This window comes from Bos javanicus, chromosome 14 (assembly GCF_032452875.1).
Source record: "Bos javanicus breed banteng chromosome 14, ARS-OSU_banteng_1.0, whole genome shotgun sequence".
Taxonomy (NCBI): Eukaryota; Metazoa; Chordata; class Mammalia; order Artiodactyla; family Bovidae; genus Bos; species Bos javanicus.
The window spans coordinates 13,110,598-13,120,353 of record NC_083881.1 but is presented as its reverse complement, the minus strand read 5'-3'; the positions used below and the strand labels follow the sequence as shown (position 1 = coordinate 13,120,353).

The 9,756-nt window shown below is 39.8% G+C and overlaps 1 pseudogene; it reads right to left on the bottom strand.

Annotated features, from left to right (window-relative positions):
• Positions 1–8,809: 8,809 nt before the first annotated feature.
• LOC133260206 (phosphatidylinositol N-acetylglucosaminyltransferase subunit P-like) lies at positions 8,810–9,504 on the bottom strand (annotated as a pseudogene).
• Between the last annotated feature and the right edge of the window lie 252 nt (positions 9,505–9,756).

The following is a 9,756-nucleotide window of genomic DNA, read 5'->3' as shown; positions in this document are numbered from 1 at the left end:
AGATAACCAAAACACTATCTTCATTTAAGCCCCCAACTGAAATTTTTCAGCTTCCAGCAAACTTTTCTTCCAGTCCATTCTGTTGATCTGCCTGCCCTCCCCAACCTCCCCCAGCCCATTTCCCTTTTTCTTGACTTCAGGCCCTGCCACTTGATGAAGGCAAAATGTTTTCCCTACCAATTAGTTTAGCGGAAACCTCTCATGTTTGATACTGTAGCAGACAATGTTTCATTATGCTCTCCTGATTTGAACAGAGACATTGCTGTTCCTGAAGACAGCCAAAGCACAGTCTGAAGGGTAAAGTTACTGAGTTACAGCCCAGAAATGGAGGCCACAAGGGAGGCTAGACTCCACTGAGAAAATGCATCAGCAATGTGGGTACAGAGGAATGCTTAAGAAAAGATTTTATGATCAGGACCAATAGATGTGTGTGTGTTTTATGAATAAGAATATGTGTATTCATGCTCTGAAAGTGCTTCTAAACTTCTGGCTGAAAGGTGCTCTTAAGATTGTCTCTTGGGGCTCTCCCTGGAATAATATGCCATTTTACATGCAGGAAATAGTGAGTCAGTTTCCTCAGGCTCCCACACACCACTGGGAAGTTGTACCATCATTGTTTAAGACCCTGAAAGTTCTGCTTTATAGTAGTTCTGCAGCTGCTGCTGCTAAGTCACTTCAGTCGTGTCCGACTCTGTGTGACCCCATAGACATCGGCCCACCAGCAGAGGAACCTAAAACCAGTTAGCTCACATCCTCTATGTCTAAAATACATAGACTTTTATAGATTACAAAATATGTACATATAGTTTCTCTTTGGGGGTAAGGAGTTCGGACAGATAAACGGACAAAAGGATAGGAGGACATTCCAAGTGGGAGGGGTCTGGTAATGGAAAGGCCTGAAGACAAGAGGCATCATGGCTGTTGGAAGGTCAACTGTCAGCAGCAAACAGATGAAAACAAAATTGATGAGCTATAGTTTCATCTGAAGTATCTTGGGTTCCAGATGAAATCCCATCCAAGCAAAAAGTCTGGCTTAACTTGGGGAAGCATTTTTTGGAAGGATTACAAAACACCTCCTACCATAGGAGGACATAAACATATTCTTTCTCCTGCCTTGATTTTATGAGAGGCTATTAGGTATGTAATTAACAAACTGTCTGGGTAAGTATATGACTTTATTAACGCAACTTTGAATACTTTGGTATAGCCTGATCTGATGGTTTTCTTTATCCTATTATAGTATTTCAGAGAAGTATATGCTTTATGGTAAAAGACAACAAATAAAAATTAAATTGAATGGCCATATAGCCATGAATTTCTATTGCCAACCAGAACTTTATTATTAAAGATTATTATTAAAAGATGAGAGCTCTAGTTCAAAAAAGAGAGTCTAGCTTGATGTACATATTCAGCTTGTATTATGTACATTTGTATCTATAATTTACATATTCTACCAAGCTCTTTTATGAAACTGGAACTCTTGTCTCCATCTTCATTCTTCCACTACTCTTCAAAATGCCCCAGTATTCTTCAAACTTTGAGTTTGTTATTGTTACTGTTAAAAATGACACTAATATCAGAATAATTTATAATTGCAATATGTCATTTAATCTTCATAATAACACTGAAAATGAGGCATGATGGGGTTTATTCTTTCCATTATATAGGTGGAGGCCTTGAGGCTTAGCGATATTAAGAGACACAGGAAGTAGCATAGCATGCTTCCTTGTGATGTTCCTGTTGTGTGACATTCAGATCAGATCAGATCAGTCACTCAGTCATGTCCGACTCTCTGCGACCCCATGACTCACAGCATGCCAGGCCTCCCTGTCCATCACCAACTCCCGGAGTTCACTCAAACTCATGTCCATCGAGTCAGTGATGCCATCCAGCTACCTCTGTCGTCCCCTTCTCCTCTTGCCCCCAATCCCTCCCAGCATCAGAGTCTTTTCCAATGAGTCAACTCTTCGCATGAGGTGGCCAAAGTACTGGTCTCAGCTTTAGCATCGTTCCTTCCAAAGAAATCCCAGGGCTGATCTCCTTCAGAATGGACTGGTTGGATCTCCTTGCAGTCCAAGGGACTCTCAAGAGTCTTCTCCAACACCACAGTTCAAAAGCATCAATTCTTCAGCGCTCAGCCTTCTTCACAGTCCAACTCTCACATCCATACATGACTACTGGAAAAACCATAGCCTTGACTAGACGGACCTTTGTTGGCAAAGTAATGTCTCTGTTTTTGAATATGCTATCTAGGTTGGTCATAACTTTCCTTCCAAGGAGTAAGCGTCTTTTAATTTCATGGCTGCAGTCACCATCTGCAGTGATTTTGGAGTCCAGAAAAATAAAGTCTGACACTGTTTCCACAATTTCCCCATCTATTTCCCATGAAGTGATGGGACCAGATGACATTAGAGCCATTCAATTTCTTTGAATGTCCTGAATATTTCTTTCCAGAGCCACCCCTCTCCCCACCCCCATCTGTGTCTACTAAGTTACATTACTCTTCTTGGCCAAGCTTCAACTTGCAGTAGAATACTTACCTTACCTTTCCTCTAATTTTTTTTTTTTTTTAATAATCCACACCACTATGGTCCTCTACACTGAAATAAAATAATGAACCTTTTAAATCAAAATGCGGAGCATTGTCATGTACTATGTTTTAGCTTATTTGTCTACCTAATTTTGTTACCTTGACACTGTTGTCTTTCATGTTGATTGTCTCTTCCAGTCCGTGTCATTCTTGAACTTGAGACTATGAGTTAGCAGGGCTCTAAAGGAAAGAGCTCCAAAATCACTGCAGATGGTGATTGCAGCCATGAAATTAAAAGACACTTACTCCTTGGAAGGAAAGTTATGACCAACCTAGATAGCATATTAAAAAACAGAGATATTACTTTGACAACAAAGGTCCGTCTAGTCAAGGTTATGGTTTTTCCAGTGGTCATGTATGGATGTGAGAGTTGGACTGTGAAGAAAGCTCAGCGCCGAAGAATTGACGCTTTTGAACTGTGGTGTTGGAGAAGACTCTTGAGAGTCCCTTGGACTGCAAGGAGATCTAATCAGTCCATTCTGAAAGAGATCAGCCCTGGGTGTTCATTGGAAGGACTGATGCTAAAGCTAAAACTCCAATACTTTGGCCACCTCATGCAAAGAGTTGACTCATTGGAAAAGACCCTGATGCTGGGAGAGATTAGGGGCAGGAGAAGAAGGGGACGACAGAGGATGAGATGGCTGGATGACATCACCGACTCAATGGATATGAGTTTGAGTGAACTCCGGGAGTTGGTGATGGACAGGGAGGCCTGGCGTGCTGTGATTCATGGGGTCACAAAGAGTCAGACACAACTGAGTGACTGAACTGAACTGAACTGAAAAGAAAGAGAAGCAGAATTTTTCCAGCAGACAGTGAGGTCGTGCATTTCCCAGTCTGTGAGATATAGAAGGACACCGTATCACAGTTAGGTACCTGGAGACACAAGCCCTGCTTAAAAAATATAGACAAAATGAGTACCTCCTAATTTTTCCAAGGTTCAGCTTTGCCAAACTCTGAGAACCCTTGCCTACTTTCATTCTGGGGAGATCTAAGCTGCATTTATGAAGAAAGCAGAACCCTTTAACTTCACCCCCAGTGCTACGCATTTACCCTGTGAATGCAAAAACATCTTAGCCACACCAACTGTGTTTCTACTTTCAAAAATAGGAGGTACCTATTCACCGGCTCCATCAGATATGACTCAAGAGTCCCTTTATTCGTGTGCAGGGCCTGGCACATTCCCAGGAGCTGGGAATACAGCAAGGAAAAGACAGACCTTTTTCTACCCAACAGAAAACAAGAACAGTAGAAGTTCTAAGAGGCAGTGTCCAGTCCATGTTGTTTGAGGAAACTGAGCTTTCCTCTGACTACTCCTATTTACCTCTTATTGAGGTGCCTTGGCAATTAGATTTTCCAAGTTGTCTTTTCATGGAAAAGTCTGCTATGAGCCTAAGATGTAATTTCATTATCTTGCTTTAAATTCTATTTATGCTAAAGTAAATGATGAACTTGCTATATTTGAAGTTTGGGAAGTTTGGAGGTGAGAGGTAATTAACCAGTTCCTGCAACTCTTATCTCTCCTGAAATAGGGTAGATTTACCCATCCTGAAAGCAATTTCAGTTGTCAAAAAATTGGCCTTCTTCATCATTTTTGGATCTGAACAACCATCACAATTTGGCAAGCAGTCCCTACCTGCCTGGCAGGAAGTTATATTTAGTCCTGTGTGAAACTTTATTTTCCAGTTCCAGACATACCCAACCCATGCTGTGAAGTTCCAATACTTACACTTCCAAATAAAGAGAGTTTCAGGAATTCTTCTGTGGAAAATAGATGCTCTGACAGAGGTTCTTACTGAATCCTGAATATTCTGACACAGCTAGGCTTCAACTGCTCACAGACAGTCTATTGTTATTTGGCCAAATTAAGCAGTTTTATTCTTTGTCATTCTTTGGCTTGTCCATCAGTCTAACCAGTGTCCAAAATGAGACTCTGGACATTTAAAATCACATGATCAAATTAAAAAAAAAAAAAAAAAAAGAACTGATGAATTTTGAAGGGAGACTCCATCCATGTTTGCTCAATTGTGTTAATGCAACATGCAATTATTTGGAAATCTGATGAGACCCTGACATTCAACCCACATGCCCGATTTGTGTAGGAATCCAGGATTTGTTCCCATACTTTCCTTTCCTGTAGGTGTGCTCTGTCCCTAAACATTCTTGAGTGGTCTAGACATCACAATATTGATGAAGTCCCAGCTTCTTCTCCTCTTCCAATCTTGCTTTCTTAACACCTGTGTAATCTTGGAAAAAGTAATCAACATTTCTGACCTTCAGATCCCTCATTGGTTATACAAAGATAATAAATTTTCTTCTACATCTGTCTCTGAAGGGCTGTTGTGAAGAATGAATGATTTCCAAAAGATGCATTTAAATGCTAACATTGGGTAGACTAGATACTCAGTAAATGTGAGGATGGTTGAATAGGTAAGTGGGTGAATGGATGAGATAAATACATAAAGGGAAACATTTTGTACACTATAAAGTAAGCCGCAGCAGTAGTGCTCACTCTAATAACGCTAAACTTTAGGACTTGTCAAAGCACTTTATGTTCACAGTGATTTTGCGTGAAGGGAATTCTAGGTGGAGCATTTTGTGGGACTGGACTTCTTAGAAAACACACTAGCTAACCATGATCAGGCCAGTCAATGACTGTGTAACAAATTGTTGAGTGGGATTTGCCTGTTGCTCCAAAATCATTACTAACTCAGAGCTCTAAGGAATCATTGAGTATCCAAAACACCTATATAGAGCTATGTCAGATTCTCTGGATACAATGTTTAAAATTAGAAGTGGGCAATTTTCTCTGTCAAATTCAAACAGTAAGTATTTGGGATTGTGTGTGCTGTACAGTCCCAATTGCACCTACTCAGCTCTGCAAAAGCTGCTGTAAACTATCAGTTCAGTCACTCAGTTGTGTCCGACTCCTTGTGACTCCATGAATCACACCACGCCAGGCATCCCTGTCCATCAGCATCTCCCGGAGTTCACTCAGTCTCACGTCCATTGAGTCAGTGATGTCATCCAGCCATCTCATCCTCTATTACCCGTTCTCCTCCGGCCCCCAATCCCTCCCAGCATCAGAGTCTTTTCCAATGAGTCAACTCTTCGCATGAAGTGGCCAAAGTACTGGAGTTTCAGCTTTAGCATCAGTCCTTCCAATGAACACCCAGGACTGATCTCCTTTAGGATAGACTGGTTGGACCTCCTTGCAGTCCAAGGGACTCTCAAGAGTCTTATCCAACACCACAGTTCAAAAGCATCAATTCTTTGGGGCTCAGCTTTCTTCACCGTCCAACTCTTACATCCATACATGACCACTGGAAAAACGATAGCCTTGACCAGATGGACCTTTGTTGGCAAAGTAATATCTCTGCTTTTTAATATGCTATCTAGGTTGGTCATAACTTTCCTTCCAAGGAGTAAGCGTCTTTTAATTTCATGGCTGCAATCACCATCTGCAGTGATTTTGGAGCCCAGAAAAATAAAGTCTGACACTGTTTCCACTGTTTCCCCATCTATTTCCCATGAAGTGATGGGACCAGATGCCATGATCTTAGTTTTCTGAATGTTGAGCTTTAAGCCAACTTTTTCACTCTCCTCTTCACTTTCATCAAGATGCTCTTTAGTTCCTCTTCACTTTCTGCCATAAGGGTGGTGTCATCTGCATATCTGTGCTTTTTGATATTTCCCCCGGCAATCTTGATTCCAGCTTGTGTTTGTTCCAGCCCCGGCATTTCTCATGATGTACTCTGCATATAGGTTAAATAAGCAGGGTGACAATATACAGCCTTGATGTACTCCTTTTGCTATTTGGAGCCAGTCTGTTGTTCCATGTCCAGTTCGAACTGTTGCTTCCTGACCTGCATATAGGTTTCTCAAGAGGCAGGTCAGGTGGTCTGGTATTCCCATCTCTTTAAGAATTTTCCACAGTTTATTGTGATCCACACAGTCAAAGGCTTTGGCATAGTCAATAAAGCAGAAATAGATGTTTTTCTGGAACTCTTTTGCTTTTTCCATGATCCAGCGAATGTTGGCAATTTGATCTCTGGTTCCTCTGCCTTTTCTAAAACCAGCTTGAACATCTGGAAGTTTGCAGTTCATGTATTGCTGAAGCTGAGCTTGGAGAATTTTGAGCATTACTTTACTAGCGTGTGAGATGAGTGCAATTGTGCAGTAGTTTGATCATCCTTTGCTGTAAACTATACATCAATTAAATAGTGAAACTGTGTGCTAATAAAACTTTATTTACAAAAGCAAGTGTCATATTGAATTTGACCCAAGGATTATAGTTCTCTGACTCTTGTACTAGAGAATCTTGCTGCTAGAATGTTTAAGAGAAATCTCATTGGAATGTTATCATTATTATACAAAAATTATTTTTGTTATGGAAAAACATTGCAATATATAAAAACAGGAAGAAAAATTGCTAACATACTCAATAATGATCAAATTAGTGTATTTTCTTTTAGTTATTAGTATGTTGTTTTATATACTGTGAACCTGTTATTTAAGCAGTTTTATATTCTGCTTTTATCCTTAACATGACAGTACAGGTTATAAGCTTTTAATATGTTATTTTAAGCTTTTTATTGGCATTATTTTTAATAGCTGTCTAATACGTCATTGAATAAATGTGATATATGTGTTGAAGCTGCATAAGCAACTATTTGGAGAAGGCAATGGCACCCCACTCCAGTGTTCCTGCCTGGAGAATCCCAGGGACAGGGGAGCCTGGTGAGCTGCCATATATGGGGTCGCACAGAGTCAGACACGACTGAATCGACTTAGCAGCAGCAACAGTAGCAGCAAGCAACTCTTCTTCCTCTGTTCACTGTTTAGGTTTTCCATTATTTATATTTGGAAAGGATACCACAGAGGCACATTTATATAGATTTCCTTATATTTTTAGTTATTTCCATAGGTTAGGTCTTAAGAAATGGAATTACAGGTCAAGGTTTTGAACACTTGAAGGCTCTGATTATTAATACATATTGCTAAATGTCTTTCTAAAGGGTCATTTTTATCTGTTTTCCCAATAGTAACATATACTCAAATAACAAATAAACTTGATTATTTGACCACTTGGCATCACTAGGGCTTATCATTAAAAGGAAAAATAAAATTATGTTGAGTCATGTAAAAAATGGCATCATTGCTTAAATGTTTTTTGTTGGATGTTTTTTCATGTTTATTTATTTAATTTTTTAACTTTCCTTCTTGGAACTTGTATATTCACAATAAAACCATTTTCCAGCATACTAATTAATGTCAGTTATAAACATAAGGTGAGAGATAGTTTCTTAATAAAAATAAGGGCTATGAATTGTTACACATTTACCATGTGCCAGACGTTTATATAAATAATTGTGTCTGTGTGAGTAATTTGATTTCAACTTCGCAGTATGCTCTCTGGCCTTTTATCTTAGGGTTATCAGCCTACATTTTCTCACATGAACTGATGGCACTGAAAACGAAGTTCAAGAAATGGATTTTGTTTGCATTTGTCCTGGAGGCATCTCTCTGTTTCCCACCTGCCCCACCTTTCCAACCCATCCCCAGTAAGCACTAGTCTGTATTTATTAGCCAGTTAAACGCAGAGAATTGTGCAAGATACCTTGCCTATATTGTCTCAGTTAAATCCAACAATAACTCCATAATGTGGTTATTGTTTCCCTGTTCTACCAATAAAACAGCCAAATTTCTGGGCAATAAAATAGCTTTTCTTAGTCAGTATGACCAGCAAGTGGGGTGGATGGGAACCCAGGCATGCCCGTCTACCAAGCCCATCATTAAACACTGCTGTCATCTGACAGTGATGCCCTCTGCCATCTCCCCCGTTTCCCCAGGTTCTGTTTTTTCGGTTCTGTATCCTTCTTACTCTCTTGCTTATACTTTTGTTTGAGAATCCTAGTGAATACCTCTTTGGGTCATTCTAAAATGACTCCTTTTTGCTCTGCCACCTAGTTTTGTCACAAATATGCTTTTCACACACAGACACACATGTTCACGTGTAAGAAGACAAGCATTTTGTTCTAGAAGGCTTCCCAGGATAGGAGAGTCTGGTCTTCAAATTGTAAACCCCTTTTAAGTGGAACTTGATTTTTTTTGCCATATGGTGATGCAATATTTTATTTATTCTGTCCATTAGGAACTGTTTTTATAGTAAAACTATAAAATTTTGTAATAAATGCTTGATATTGCTCCACATACAATTCAGTTTTTGGTATAAAGTTCTTTGACTGCAAGAAAGAACATTTGGTTTGCTGCACTAATAGGAGTATCTCTTAGTGCTGGAATGGCCTCTTGGTATTCCTTCTGCTGTTGATTTTTTGCGTAGTTACCTGTGATTGTTTGAATGGAACTAAGTGGAGAGAGATACTCATCATGTTTATTCCAATTAAGAGCATGTTACCGATTCCTGAATATTCACTGGAAGGACTGAAGCTGAAGCTGAAACTCCAGTACTTTGGCCACCTGATGAGAAGAACTGACTCATTTGAAAAGACCCTGATACTGGGAAAGATGGAAGGCAGGAGAAGAAGGAGGCAACAGAGGATGAGATGGTTGGATGGCATCACCGACTCAATGGACATGGAGTTTGAGTAAACTCTGGGAGTTGGTGATGGACAGGGAGGCCTGGTGTGCTGCAGTCCATGGGGTTGCAAAGAATCAGATATGACTGAGTGACTGAACTGAACTGAACGGAACTGATGACTACAGTAATGAGGAGGTACCCAAGCACTGCAACAGCTCAATACTTTTGAGGCTGATAGGTTAAGCCTAAGGAGTTTAGCCAAGATGTAGGAATGAAAGCCCACACGAAATACAGTGTGAAGCCAGATTGGGAGCTTAAGAACAAAGCCCAAAATCACTCTTTCTGGCAATGGTGATGGTGAATTTTCCACCATTTTCCCTGTGACTTGAGATAATCTTGGGTCCCCTTGCTCCTAGAACTCAATTTTTAATGTTTTAGTGTCTAAATTCTTTCATTGAAGGAGCTTTGGATTTTTTTTTAAACTTCATTAAATACTACATTCCTGTCAGCGTGCAGTATTAGTTCTTCTAATTTACATAAGTAAGGTGAACTCAGATTTAAGTTTACCATCACTGAGGCTTATTGTTAAAAGAAAAAAAATCTATGTTGAATTATGTTAAAAAAA